The sequence below is a fragment of the Chiloscyllium plagiosum genome, chromosome 21 (genome assembly GCF_004010195.1).
Source record: "Chiloscyllium plagiosum isolate BGI_BamShark_2017 chromosome 21, ASM401019v2, whole genome shotgun sequence".
Classification (NCBI taxonomy): Eukaryota; Metazoa; Chordata; class Chondrichthyes; order Orectolobiformes; family Hemiscylliidae; genus Chiloscyllium; species Chiloscyllium plagiosum.
In genome coordinates, this window is record NC_057730.1 from 23865960 (window position 1) to 23881046 (window position 15087).

The 15087-nt window shown below is 38.9% G+C and overlaps 1 protein-coding gene across 1 annotated transcript in view; it reads left to right on the forward strand.

Annotated features, from left to right (window-relative positions):
* Positions 1-15087, forward strand: part of LOC122560664 (ankyrin repeat and fibronectin type-III domain-containing protein 1-like) — an 868051-nt gene that overhangs the window by 96753 nt on the left and 756211 nt on the right. The gene's annotated exons all lie outside the window — the stretch shown is intronic.

Consider the following 15087-nt stretch of genomic DNA (forward strand, 5'->3'; position numbering starts at 1 on the left):
GGATACATTTGGAGTGGCATGGTGGTGGATGGGGTGGAGGGAGATGATTTGTTGAGGGGGTAAAGTCTATGAGACCTTTAAGTAGCAATGGGAGCTTGGCTGCTGCGTTGGAGAATTGAAGTAGACCTTCCTGCTTTCAGACTCTCAGTCCTCACGAGCTCTATGCTGCTTGCAGAATGTGTTATGAACCAAGCCCTGTATGAAAAGACTAAATTCCCAGGCAGAGTCTTATATGAGACAGGTGTACATTTTGGAAGACATATGAATGCATTGGCGACATTTTCCAAACCCCACAGGAGAATGTAACCCTTCATCACCAAATTTAAAGAAGTATGTAGCTGCCTCGATGGTTCACTAGATTGGGTCCTAGAGTGAGAGGGTTATCCTGTGATGAGAAGCTGAATAAATTGGCCTATAATCGCTGAAGTTTAGAAAATTGACAATGATCTCATTGAAAAACTCAAGAATCTGAAGGGTCTTGCAGGATAAATGGTGAGTACCTGCTTCATCTGGCTGGGGAATCTGGGCCACTTTCCAGACACAGAATAAGGAGTTTATCATTAAATACTAAGATAAAGAAAATTGTCTTCAATCAGAAACTCATAAGTAATGGGAATTCTTTAAACCCAGAGGGCTGTGGATATTGTAATATTGAAAACATTCAAGGCTTGGATAGATTTTTGTTCCTTTAAGAAATCGAATGATGTGGGGACTCAGGGGGAAAGTGGAGTTGAGGCAGATCAGACGTCTTGCTATTGGCTGGGATTGCAGGCTGGCCACATAATACATTCCTGCTCCAATTTCTCATGTTCTATCATACAAACCAGAATGCTGGGAATTGATGTGACTAGGCATTAACTTTGGTAAAGTTCACTGTAGGGTTAAAAGTCATATACATATGAGGCAAATCAACTTCCTCATCACAGAAACATTATCCAAGCAAAAGTGAGTACCGCAGATGCTGGAGATTAGAGTCAAGAGTGTGGTGCTGGAAAAGCACAGCAGGTCAGACAGCATCCGGGAAATCTGATGAAGGACTTTCGCCTGAATTGTCGATTTTCCTGCTCCTCGAATGCTGCCTGACCTGCTGTGCTTTTCTCGCACCACAATCTTGACAGAAACTTTATCCACCTACTCTGACATCTTTACTGAACATCTTAGAAGAGTCGTTTTCGAAGTTAGCTTGTACCCAGCCAGAGCTGACAACTATTACCCCTTGAATACTACCTCCAGGGATTATCTGAAAGCAAGCAGTTCTCCATTTTTTCTATGTACTTCTTTTTATTTGCCATCTTTCCAGTACAACAAAACTAATTTTCAGAGAGTGTATTTCCAAAATACAAGTATTGCTTTAAGATATTGAAAGGCATATTTGAGTTATTGAGCAGAACTAAATAGGCTCAGGTGAATTCAAATGTGACCAGTGGGTGTTGGGGTGTGGGGATGGTTGTGTATGTGTGTGTGATGGGATGTTAATGATTTGGAGGCATATGATTGTGAAAGATGGTGGGTGATGGAGATCCTACTATTTTCCTGAATATCTCTGATTGAGTGGAGGGTAGAAGGGCTTGCAGCTTAGTTTCCACTTGAAGGACTGCAGTAAATTTTGTTTCAACATTAGGGTCTGTAAGCCCGAGGGAGAAATCCAGCCTTACAGTCTGTGCGGAGTTGTACTAATAAACACCAATGGATCACTACAGTTAGAATTATTGACACTGGCCAAAATTGCAGGTTAATAATTTAAAGCACCACACTTCATCTGAACCTCGTCATTCCTGTTGAAAAATGAACATACAAGAATGTTAACTGAGGACAGGATCCAACCTGGATGCACTGCCCAAAATGCTCAAACCTCTGCCAGCATTGATTCTTAAGGCTTACACATGAATGATGCCAATTGGACAAGTTCCCATCGAACTCCATACATTTGTGCCTTTTGGAGCCTCAGATTTGGAGAGAGGGAAAAGCATATGCTGATTGATTCTTTATGGTAGACACTAATCAACAGAACATTCTGGGTTGATTTTGCAACTTCCAGAATTTCACAAAACCTTATCCTTCGGTAGGCGACAAAGACAGCTGGAATTTTCTTTAAATTGTTCTGTGTCTCCAGCAGATCCCAGCCTTAAAGCGCATTTAATTCGAAATTAAACCCAGTCAAGTCCGGTTAGCATTTCAGTTTGGATGAACCCTTCCATTGATTGGAAATTGATGCACTATCAGTTACAGCTAATCATTTTTATTGCATTGCATCAGCTCCAGTCTTGTTTTAATTCCATTAAATATTAATGGGTCTTTGAGGGGTGGAGGAAATACCTATAATCTTTGCAGAAGCGATTTGATTCGATGAGAAGCCGGCAAGATAAGGAGAATTGTAGGAGTGTACTCTGGGACTACACTGTAGCCAGATGTATCTTGCAGCAATTTTATTTATTTTTTATGTGTGGATGCTGAAAAAGATCTTTGCATGTGACCAGGCTGTACATGAATGGAGTCTGTGCCGAAGCATTTGAGAGACTTGCGGCTGAATAGAGCTTTCACTGTGAGCTTTATTCATCTCTCCAGCAGCTGCAGTCAACATCAGATGACCTGCTTTCTGAAGTCGATCTCTTTTATTTTGTATGTCTTCAACGATATAGACTGGCTTTCGATCTGAATGTATTGGTGATCACTGAAGGGATTGTATTGAATTGCACACACACAAAATAGAGGCAGAACTCAGTTGGTTTCGATGTCCCTGTGACCTGAAAGACACGCAGTGTGAGCACCTCAGCGATGTCCACTTTTGGGAAACTAACCGATTACTTCCAGCATCGGAGATCAAGAGCTGATTTGGGAGTTACCAGGAGAGATTCCAGAAGCAGCGGCAGTTGCGGCTGTGGGACCTCCGAGACCAGGTACAGAGCTTCCAGAATGAATCCAGACAAATCCTTCAGATATAGGAGGAATGCAGTAATTTCTCGTGCTGCAGCCCTTGCATTCCTATTTTTAAGAGAGATGCTTATTATTGCGATACGCTGAGCAACTGGAGAAGTAGGTGCAAGGCAGAATGGGTAAAGATGAGTACAGTACCTGTAATTAAACCCTGCAAAGCATCCTTGGATTGTCTAGCAGACTTGGTTTATTTTGAGAGCTCAGCAAGATGAAAAATAGACTAGGTAAATAATTTACTGGACTTTAAAGGGACATTTTTCATTTGATGGGACGAACATTTGTTTTTACTTTTGTCATTAAATGTCGGTGTCGGTTATTTGTTGACACATTTACAAAACATCTTGTCATAAACTGCATTATTGCATTGAGTGTCTGGCAGGCAAAAAACAGGTAAATAAATATTTTAAAGACATTGCCTCTTTAGCATAAAACCCTAAATACCTGTATATGCTTCAATGAGATCAGAGATCATGACTATAACATAATTTTACAGGCTTTATTTATCCTGTTCTACAGCATAGCGGTGACTTTCAGTTTAACTTGCATATTTTGTTCTTTCATGATCATGGTACTTTAATTAGTTCATTGTATTCAGATGCAGTCCCTCACTGTATTTCCTTGTGTACATCTTATCATTAATGAATTATGTGGTAAAATATTAATATACTTTGTTCTTGGGGTAAGAAGAGGTGTCAACTGTTGATAGAGTGATAAAAATCAAGATTTGTTATTGGTTTAACATATGATTTAAAAAAAGGAAAAGGGAAATGTATTATTTCCTGAAAAATGCATTGATTTACATTTGATTTTTGCCATAAGTTGTAGCATGTGCTGTGATATGCCAGTACTTTAGAGAAGGTGTAGCAAATTCCTTTGGCAGTTCCTTGGGGGAACTGGTTTGCATTTGGAAAATAGAAGCAAATTTGACTTTATCTGAGGGAATTGGAGAAAACTGTTGGAAAACGTAAAAACAAGAAGAGAAATGAAACATCATTATTTTCATACACATTCTTCCTGGACCTACAAGGAAAGTTGATCCAAGGGAACTGAGGACTTCCTGCTGCAGGTAGTTAATGCTGATATCAAGCACTCTCAGGTCAATTATTGCATACTTGCTGAAGTTTAATATCATAAATGCATTCACAATGATATAAAATGGACAGTACTGAAATAGGCCATTATGCCCAACAAATAGTAGTGACCTTTGGCACAGGAGCGTCCTATCACTCTTCTTAATTTAAACCTTTTTACAAGGCTTCTCTTCCATTCACTCTCACATGTGTATCTAGCTTCTCCTCAATGGCACGTATGGTCAAAAGTTTACTATTTTTGCCCAGATCCTGATATACGGAGGGAATGCATGTTGTTGGCATTGACTGATGAGCAGTGGGACTTCCACCTGAATTTTATGTGTGGTAACCTAGTTAAGTGGTTACTGTCTTATTAAAGTTGGCAGCCTATCCCAAAAGATGTCAGTTCAGTTAAAATGGTGGCTTGGCTTGACCTGTTTTTATTTAATATTTTCAAAGATTGGAGAGAGAGGGTATCTCCATTGACACAAGTCAATAATTCTGGCACTTTGCAAGGTGTACTTTGTCACTTTGTCAATGACAATTTCCTGTAAACAATCTAAATCTGGTCAATCTAATTATGTAGAGAGTTTTTTTTCTTCTGAAAAATAATTGAATCAATTTCACTGAATTTCACAGAATACAATGTGCTTTTAACATGCAAATATTATTGAATGTTTCTTATAAAGATTGGGTTCTCTGTTGTTTAATGTTTTTGGTTCCTGTGTGTCTTTAAAGTATGGAACAAATATTTTTATGTCATCTTTAAGGATATTTAATAAGTAGCCATTTATAGCATAAAATTTTTAACTTTATGATTACTATGATCAATTGATTTATTGTACCTGAATATTTCAAAAAGTTTTGGGTCATTCGTGAAACATGACATTGGTTGTTTATGTGCTAATGTTCCATTATTTTAAAAAAAGAGATTTAATTCCAGGAAATTACAAGCCAGTCCATCTGATCTCGGGATCAGAGAAGTGATTATAAAGAATTCTAAGGGACAGAATATATCTGCACTTGGAAAGATGTGATTCTATCAGGCATAGTCAGAATGGCTTTGTTAAGACATATTTGATCAAAGGTTTTGGGAATATAACTAGGAGTGTTAATAAGGGTAATGCATTAAATGTGGTCTACATGGACTTTAGCAAGGCTTTTGATAAGGTTTCTCATTACAAACTGGCTAAGAACGTAAGAGCCGTGAGATCAAAGGTAAAGAGGCATATTGAATCTAAAATTGACTGCCAGGCTGAAAGCAGAAGTTGAAAATAGAGGAATGTTTCTGTGACTGAAAGTTTGTTTCCAGTGGGGCTTCACAGGGCTCAGTGCTGGGGCCCTTTCTGTTTGTGGTGTACATTAATGATTTGTATTTTACACAATGGGCTAAAGGGCCATTTGCCACTGTGATGATACTGTGACTTAAAGCACTGCACTTTGTCCTGTTCCTCATGCATAGGGGTGTTAAAACAATGCTGTTGAAAATGTCTTCTTCAGACAGGCAGTTGGTAAATGTCTTTGAGTTCTGTCTGGGTATTTTATTTTAAAGTGAGGCAAGAGAATCATGAGTGGGCTGGGTCAGCTTTTCATTTGCCACTGCTGTGTCCACTTGACCAGCCTACTGCAGTCTAAAATTGTCTTTCTCACTGTTTACCACCCTAACAATTTTCGTACCATCCACAAACTTCTCAAATATACCCACTACATTCAAAAGTGTTAAAAGTGGTGTTATAGACCGGACCAGATCTCTAAAGTATATTATGGGAATTGCCTAGATCCACACAGGCCTAGGAGACTTTAGTTTTGCTTTCAGTTAGTTGAGTAAGGTTTTGCTGGCTGCTGGAACTGAAAGCTTAAGTTCTCTGCTGCTACAGAAAAGTCTTAGACAGAGAGGCTCCATCTTAAAAAATCAAAAATGGCAGATTGTTTCTTTCAGTGTTTCTTTCTTTTGGAGAGAGACAGCATGTAAGAATAATAACTGTATTGCTGAATTGCTTTTGCCAAGGTTGTGTTTATGGGATGCTGCCTGTATTGGCACAGCTGACAATTAATGGTTAAATAATACATTATCTTATTAAGGATTTCTGTAGAGTAAAGTTATGCCAATTCTTCTTTTTGTTGTATTTTATATTGTAAGAATAAAATAAGTTTTGATTAAAGCTAGGTGTTGGACCAACTGGATCAGATCTAGAACATAGTGCTTTACACTTACCTTTTAATAAAAGTTTTAGGGTCTAGGCTATCACCATAATATATTTTGGAGATCTGTCTGGTCCATAACACCATTTGTTACACTCTTAAATGTAGGGGGTATAATTGAGAAGTTTGTGAATGTCATGAAAATTGTGAGGGTGGCAAATAGTGAGGAAGATAACATTAGACTGTGGATAAGCAGAGCAGTGGTAGATGGTAAACTCAGAAATGGCAGGTAATGCACTTGGCAAGGGTTAGCAAGACAAGGGATAACACTTTGGTGTGTATATTCAATGATCCCTGAAGATGGCAAGGCAGGCGCATAACGCAACCAAGATGGTATATGGGATACCATCTTTATTAGCTGAGGCACACAATACAAAGGTTATATTGGAACTGTGTAAAATACTGGTTGGGCCAGAACCTGAGTACTGCATACAGTTCTGGTCATCACTTTACAGGAAAAATGTGATTTCATTAGTGAAAGCACAGAGGAGACGTACCAAGATTTGGCTCGGCTGGAAGGTCTGAGCTATGAGGAAAGATTGGATAAGTTGGAGTTGGTTCCGTTGGAACAACAAAGATCAAGAAGGAACCTAATAGAGGTGTATAAGATGATGAGGGACATTTGGTGTATGGGAAGGCACTTTTTCCATTTGGAGAGGGGTTAATAACAAGGTGGCATAGATTTAAGACAACAAGCAAATGTTGAAGAGGAAAATTGAGGTGAATACTTTTTCATCCAGAAAGTGGAGAGAGTTTGGAACACACTGCCTGAAAGAGTAGTTGAATCATAAACTCTTGTAATATTTAAGCAACATTTAGATGTTCACTTGTGTTGCTAAAGCTTCCAGACATCAAGAGCTGGAAAATGGAATTAGTGTAATGAGATCTTTGTTGATTGGCATGGACAGAATGGGATGAATAGCTTCTTGCTGTGCTTTAAATGTCTGAGAATGCATCAAAATTGATGACACCCTTACAAATCAATTCAACAAAGGGAGCCAGGCAGTATATAACATTGAAATATGGACTTGGAGGCTGAAGAAAGACAAAGAGTCAATGTGATGTCAAACTCTTAGAGTTTTATTCACTTAATTATGGAGGAGGTTTCTGTACTGTTGCACATTTTACCTGGGTTGAGTTCCAACAGTTTTATGCTTTTTGTTTTAATTACAAGATGATCTGAAACAATTATCCAGATATATTATTAAATAAATATTTAATAATTAAATATTTAATAATAAATAAATATTTATGCTGCAACTTGGGTTACCCCTGTACCAATGCTGAGATCATTAGAATCATCTGCTAAATTAAATGGCTTCTCATAATTCAGTGCTGGCAAAACTAGTGTGGTAGTAGTGTAGCTTTAAAATTGTCTTCTTTTGTCCATTCAAATTTCTTACCTTTCTTCAATAACCTTATTGAATGAATCACTGCAGTACTGAAATTTGAAACAAACCTCTATAAAGTTCATTCTTGTCAATTTGTATATTTTTGAATTTTGTCTTTGGAAAGTCCCAGATAGTTTTCTTTTGCTTCTTTCGGTGCTATGTGGCCTTGTTCCATGTGGTGTTTTCTTTAGCAAATTCACCTTTAGGCAAATTTATGACCACATTATCTCTTTGTAATTCATCAAACAGTTTGTTCAAGTGAAGTTAATTTTCTACCTAAATTTGACTGAAAACAACCAAATCATCAATGCAGGCAATATGGTTGCATAATCCTTTGATAAGCTTGTTCATGAATATGTTGGTTATTCATTCCAACAGTTGGATATTCATTCAGTACATCCTGTTTTACAAAAGCTGCTATTTCTTTAGCAATACCAGTCAATAGAACTTGCCAACACCTTTTAACAAGTAAAATATTATAATAAATCATGGTCGTCACTTCAAAACAATCTTCCAAACATAGCGTTAGATATAAATCTGTCGTTGTTCCTTGTTTGTCCTTGTGATAGTCGATTGACAGTCTCTGTGATTCATCCAATTTCAACATCTTTACGATAAGTGAACTCTAACTACAATGACTTGTTTTAGTAATGCCATTGTCTTACTGTCTCTTGGTTCATTAATATTACTGTCCATCATAAACTTAGCCTCTTCCCTCACTTAAGCTAATCCCTCTGGGTTTAGTCTGTCAAGATGTTGTTTTATGGGTAACACATGTCCTATATTAACATTATATATTACCAAAGATGTCTTTTATTTGTCAATTTATACAAGTCAATTTTGAGTTTGCAATAGCTTTTGCAAGTCTCTTTTGTAAGTCCCTTCAATAGATTTCTGAGAATTAGCATTTTTAAACACCTTCCTTCAAACAATCTGATTCCTAAAGGGTCAACGTTTGAATTTCTGATTGATTCTTGTTGTTCTGATATTTTTCTTTGCACCCTATTTCTTTCACTATTGTAAATGGCCCTCTTTGTTATTTTTTGATTTTAACATATTAGCATAGCATAGATGTTGTATAATTCACATCATGAAGTTCTTTTTGATTTACTAAGGTCCAGTGAACCTTGCTTTTAATGGTTCCTCAGAGGTGGGTACTTTTTATACTTCTCTGTGGTGGCATGATGGAAACCAAGTCCATTGTTCCTTGAGTCAAAAGGAATCACAAAGTTTAAAGATTTTATATAAGCGTGTAAACTTCCACAACTTGCTGGCCTGTTAGATTCTGGTTGACAGAAAGCATAGACCAGGTTTCTGTACTTAACAAAAATACCTATAACAATTAAATAGAGTCTAACTACAGGTAAGCAACTATGAACCATTAAAATATAATTTTACTGGTTAAAACTCTAATTCCTTATAAGATTTCCCTTGACACATAAATACGGATAACACAGATAGGAAAAAAAATGGAAGTTATGCTCAGAGGGAAAGACAAAGAAGGCAATTCAGTGAACTCTATCCATCTCAAGGTTTGCGGAGATGATTCTTGCCTTGATCAGAAGGCTGCTTCTCATACTTGCTTTTTCAGCTACTTTCATTTAGTGGAGGCACAGAGAGTCTGATTTATGCTGACAAAGATCTTTGACTTATCAATTAAAAGTCAGAATACAGCAGCTGGAAAGGGGAAACAAATTGGCCATCTTGGTTTGAGATGCTTTTTCACTCCAGTGAAAAGAGACATCTCCTGCCTTCATGGAGATATGATTGTTTCTGTCCATACATTCATACCTCTAAACTGTCTGGGAGCCAATGATATTGTTGCTGGCGGGTAGGAGACATTTGTTATCAATAACTGGTCACTAGTCCACAGACCAGTCAGCTACCTGTTGCCAACGAAAGCTCTATACATACACATGGCTGCAGTTTATCTATAAAACTGAGCTTCCACTATGACTTGAACAAATTGCTGTGTAATACTACTTACAATGTGTGTCAGGTTACTTGCTTATAGAAAACTAAATTATATAATCTTTACATAATAACTTTGCCTCCAGCAGCAAAATTCCAAGCTTTTGTCTTTGTAATCTGCTTGCCTTTTCATTGTTTGTTGAGCACTTTTCAAAGGCCTTTTGGCCAACTCAGCTTTCATTTGTCTCACTTAGAAACGTGACACATAGGTTAAAAGTGTAGTCTTTGAGTTTGGTTTAACTATTGCTCCCTAATGAAGGGGAGGTGATGGTCTAGTGCTTAGCTATTAATCCAGAGACCCAATTAATGTTTTAGGGACTTGGGTTCTGAATCCCATTGTGGTAAATGTTCAGGAGTGTTACATTCCAAGAAGGACCAGAAGGCCAAAGCTTAAACAGAGGAACTTTTGTATGGAAATGTTTACTCTACAGCCTCTCCCTATAGCTCAAACCCTCCAACCCTGGCTACATCCTTGTAAATCTTTTATAAACCCTTTCAAGTTTCACAACATCCTTCCTATCGCAGGGAGATCAGAATTGCATGCAGTATTATGAAAGTGACCTAAGCAATGTCCTGTACAGCTGCAACCTGACTTCCCAACTCCTATACTCAATGAACCGACCAATAAAAGCAAATACCTTCTTCACTAGCCTACCTACCTGCAACTGATCAAGATCCTGTTGTACTCCGAGGTAACCGTCTTTGTTGTCCACTGTACCTTCAATTTTGATGTCATCTGCAAACTAACTCTACCTCCTATGTTCACATTCAAATCATTTACATAAATGATGAAAGGTTGTGGACCCAGCGCTGATCTTTATGGCATACCGCTGGTCAGATGCCTCCATTCTGAAAAGCAACCCTCCAACACCACCCTCTGTCTTCTACTTTTGAGCCACTTCTGTATCCAAATGGCTAGTTTTTTTCTCGTTGACCTTAATCTCTGGTGTTTTAAGTTTACTAGGAATTTTTTTTATTCACTCATGGGGCATTTGCATTACAGGCTAGCCTGATTTATTACCTGTTCCTAGTGCCCTTGTGAATATAGTGGTCAGCTGTCTTCTTGAACTGCTACAGTCCATGTGTTGTCGGTGAACCTACAATAGTCTGAGGGAAGGAATTCAGGATTTTGACCCAGTAACAGTGAATGAACAGTGATATATCTCCAAGCCAGAATGGTGAGTTGCTGAAAGGAGAACTTGCAGATGGTCATGTTCCCATCCACATGCTGCCCATATCCTTCTAAATGGAAGTGGTAGTGGGTTTGGAAGGTGCTGTCCAAGGATCTTTGGTGAATTTCTGCAGTATATCTTGGATACACTTACTCTGCTGAGCATTGTTGGTGAGGGAATGGATGATTGTGGATGTAATGCCAATCATGTGGATGCTTTGTCCTGGCTGATGTCAAGCTTTTTAAATGTTGGAGTTGCATCCATTCAGGTAAGTGGGAAATATTCCATTATCCTCCTGACTTGTGCCTTGTAGATAGTGGACTCACTTTGGGGACCCAGGGTGTGAGCTACTCGCCACAGTATTCCTTGCCTCTGACCTGCTTTTGTAGCTACTGTGTTTATGTGGTGAGTCAAGTTGAGTTCCTGGTCATTGGTAACCCTCTGGATGTTGATAATGGGGCATTCATTGATGTTAACACCATTGAATATCAAGGGTTGGTTTAGATTGTCTCTTATTGGAGATGATCATTGGAGGAGATCAATATGGTATTAATATTACTTGCTACTTTTCAACCCAAGCTTAGATATTGTCCAGATCTTGTTGCATTTGAACATGTGCTGCTTCAATACCTGAGGAGTCATGAATTATGCTGAACATTGATGTAATCATTGGCAAACATCCACATGTCCCCACTTCTGACCTCATGATGGGGAGAAGGTGATGGATGAAGGAGCTGAAGATGATAGGGCTGAAAATACTACCCTGAGAATGTCCTACAGTGGTGTTCTGGAGCTGAGGTAATTGACCTCCAACAACCACAACCATCTTCCTCTGTGCCAGGTATGACTTCAACCACCAGAGAATGATTCCCATTTATTCCAATTTTGCTAGGGTTTCTTGATAAAAGGGACCAGCTACAACTTAAACAAACTCCTTTTTATTTAACTCTTTAGGTACTAACAATCAATATAAAGCAAGCATTCTTTACAACTTTTACTTCTTACTTCATCTAACTTAACTTCAACTTTAACTCACTTCATTTAATCCACTGTACTTATCTTTGACTTAACCCACATTTAACCCTAATTCTGACTTTAACTCAATAAGTTTGGCTTGAAACAATTATTAGTCCGATTTGACTAGACTGGATTTGTCCTGCTTTTTATGTGCAGGTCATAATGGGCAATTTTCCACCTTGTTGGCTAGATGCCGGTGTTGTATGTGCGGTGATAGCTCAGCTAGGGTTGCGGCTGGTTCTGGAGCACAAATCTTCAGTGCTATTGCCAGAATTTTGTCAGGCTCTATTGCTTTTATTGTATCAATTACCTCCAATTGTTCCTTGACATCATGTGGAGTGAATAGAATTGGCTGAAGGCTGGCATCTGTGATGCTGGGGCCACTGGAGGAGGCTGAGATGAATCATCCACTCAGATATTCTGGGTGAATTTTGCGTCGTGTGCTTCAACTTTAGCTTTTACTCTGATGTATTAGACTTTTCTATCATTGAAGGGAGGGATATTTGTGGAGCCTCCTCCTCCACAATGAATTTTTTAGTTGTCCATTACCATACATGAGTGGATGTAGCAGGACTGCAGAGTTTAGATGTGATTAGTTGGTTTTGGGCTCACTTAGCTATGTCCATCTCTTGCTGCTTACGCTGTTTGGAATGCAAGTAGTCCTGTTTGGTGGCTTCAGCAGGTTGACACCTCATTTTTAGGTTTACCTAGTGCTGCCCTGGCATGCCATCCTGCTCCTTGGATGCTGCCTGACCTGCTTTACTTTTCCAGCACCGCTCTAATCATGCCGTCCCGTACTGTGCATTGAGTGCTGTTGATGCTCTGGCTTGATGAAAATGGTTAAGTGGGGTATTTGCCAGGCCATGAGGTTGCAGATTGTGCTGGGGTACAATTCTGCTGCTGTTGATAGTCTACAGAGCTTTATACGCCCAGTCTTGAGTTGCTAGATCTGTTTGAAGTCTGTCCAATTTAGCATGGTTGTAAGTGCCACACAACACAACCTCCTAGATTAGATGAATAAGGAAAATCTCTCTCTTTGAAATAACATATTCAGAACCTCCAGTTGTCTGATGCTTTTTATCACTAATTGAGAAAGAGTTTTCTTGACTGTCCTGAGCTGTCACTTCCTTCTTAATGTTAGAACTTTTGCAGATTTTAATCATTTTTATTTTATTAATTTTGGTTTGTAACTGGGAAACTCTGAGCTAAAGGTGATTCTTGGATTATAGGTAGCTTCTTGCGTTAAAAGGAAAACAGACTAAACAAACTTCTGTTTAATTCATGAGGTGAGATCTGGGAGTTAATTGCAGACTGTTTCTGATCAAGGTTCTGGAGAAAATTCATCATCGGGGAAGAACATAATGTTTAAACAGATAACAGACGTTGGATAGTAATGAGGTCAGTGCCTGGGAATTGGTTCCAACAAGTTTGGAAAAGCCTTATGCTAAAGCACATGGCAGATGTTGGATGGTAATTGTGACCATGTGAAGGAGATGGCCAGTGTGTCATGGAGTGGTCAGAGTTTGAACTGGGTTTTGGGCTGTACTTTCTGAGAAAATAAATCTGGCTGTTGATACTACAGAATTAAGATTTGATAGATTCCTGTCTTACCTCTTGTGAGCAGCTCTTAGAAGCTCAGAGAATAGAAAACTAAGTTTAACTGCCTTTATCTAAGTGAACTATAAAGTTGACTGTAGTGATTGGAACCAGGAGGACCTCGTTAACTATGAAGTTCTTGATTATGGTTGTTAATCTGGCCCAATCAGGAAAGCTCTGGCTGACCAATACAACCAGGAGACGAGCCGGGATGCTCCTGGAGAAGGAGCATGCGGTGTCCACCAACTCCCTCGAGCTGTCCAGAGAGAGAGAGAGAGAGAGAGAGAGAGAGATATGGGCACCACACAGAATGGAGTGCTTTATTTCCCCCTCCAACTCTATTTTGATTTAATCTCTACAGTTCTCCTTACATTTTTGATCATGCAGCATTGCCCTCTAAGAAGGTCACTGCTTATTACTGGCCACTTGGGTGTATCCTTTCTTCCTGGTGGTGGAAATTGAATAACGAGTTGTACACCTTGTGTCTTTCACTATGTCTCACACCTGCACACACACAACATGGGTGCTGGGGAAAATGTAAGCACTACTGCAGTTAATCTGTAGTGTGGGGGTTATAAAAAAGAAAAAAAACAAAAAGAATATAACCAAGAGACTAGCCCAGATGTCCCTGGAGAAGGAGCATACAGTATCCACCAACTCCCTTGAGCTGTTCAGGGAGAGGTGGGCACTGCAGGGAGTGGAGTGCTTTATTTCCCCCTCCAACTCTGTTTTGATTTAATCCCTATCCTTTCCTTCACCTTTTTGATCATGCAGCATTGCCCTTTCACGAGAAGGGCATTGCTTGTCACTGGCCACCCTGGTGTTTCCTTTTCTTCCCGGTGGTGGAAGCTGAACAAAGATTTGTACACCTGCTGTCTTTCACTATGTCTCACACCTGCACACACACAACATGGATGCTGGGGAAAATATTAGCACTACCGCAGTTAGGTGGTAGTGTGGGGGTAAGAAAGAGAAAAAAAATATATCCTATATAAAACCAGGAGACTGGGAACTGAATAAAGATTTGTATATCTGTTGTTCTTCACTGTGTCCTATACCTGCACACACATGACATAGGTTCTGGGGGAAAGAAAAATATAACCAGGAGAGCCATTTGTTGAGAAGAGCACTGCTTCTCATTGGCCACACAGGTGTTTCCTTTCTTCCTGGTGGTGGAAATCGAATAAAGATTTGTACACCTGTTGTCTTTCACTGTGTCTCACACCTACACACATATGACATGGGTGCTGTGGAAAAATAAGCATTAGAAAAAGAAAGAAAAAAATATAACTGCAGACAGATTCTATGCTGGCTGGGCCACAGTCAGTGTGTTACTGTTAACCTGGGACAATCAGGAAATCCCTGGAAAAAAAAACAAAAAGAAAAGGAAAAAAAGAAGAAACAAAATAACTAAAACATTAGAATCTCTTCAGTTGAGGACTGATTCCGAGATAGCTGGCTATAGACAGTGTACTGTGCTCTAGTAAATAAAGGGTGACTTGATGATGGGACAACAGCCTCTGTGTAGTTATTTCAGTGATCCTAATTGTTATGACATGGGGTAAATCCTCCTGCTTAATTTAAACCAGCAACACAAAAACATTTATCCCATCAGTAATCTGTGAAAATTTGAGAGGCCAAGAACTATTTAAAGTAAAAATTAACAACTTTATTTCTTAAAGTATAACAGAGAATATTAATGAACAACTATTTACAACTCCTTCCTTGAATCTA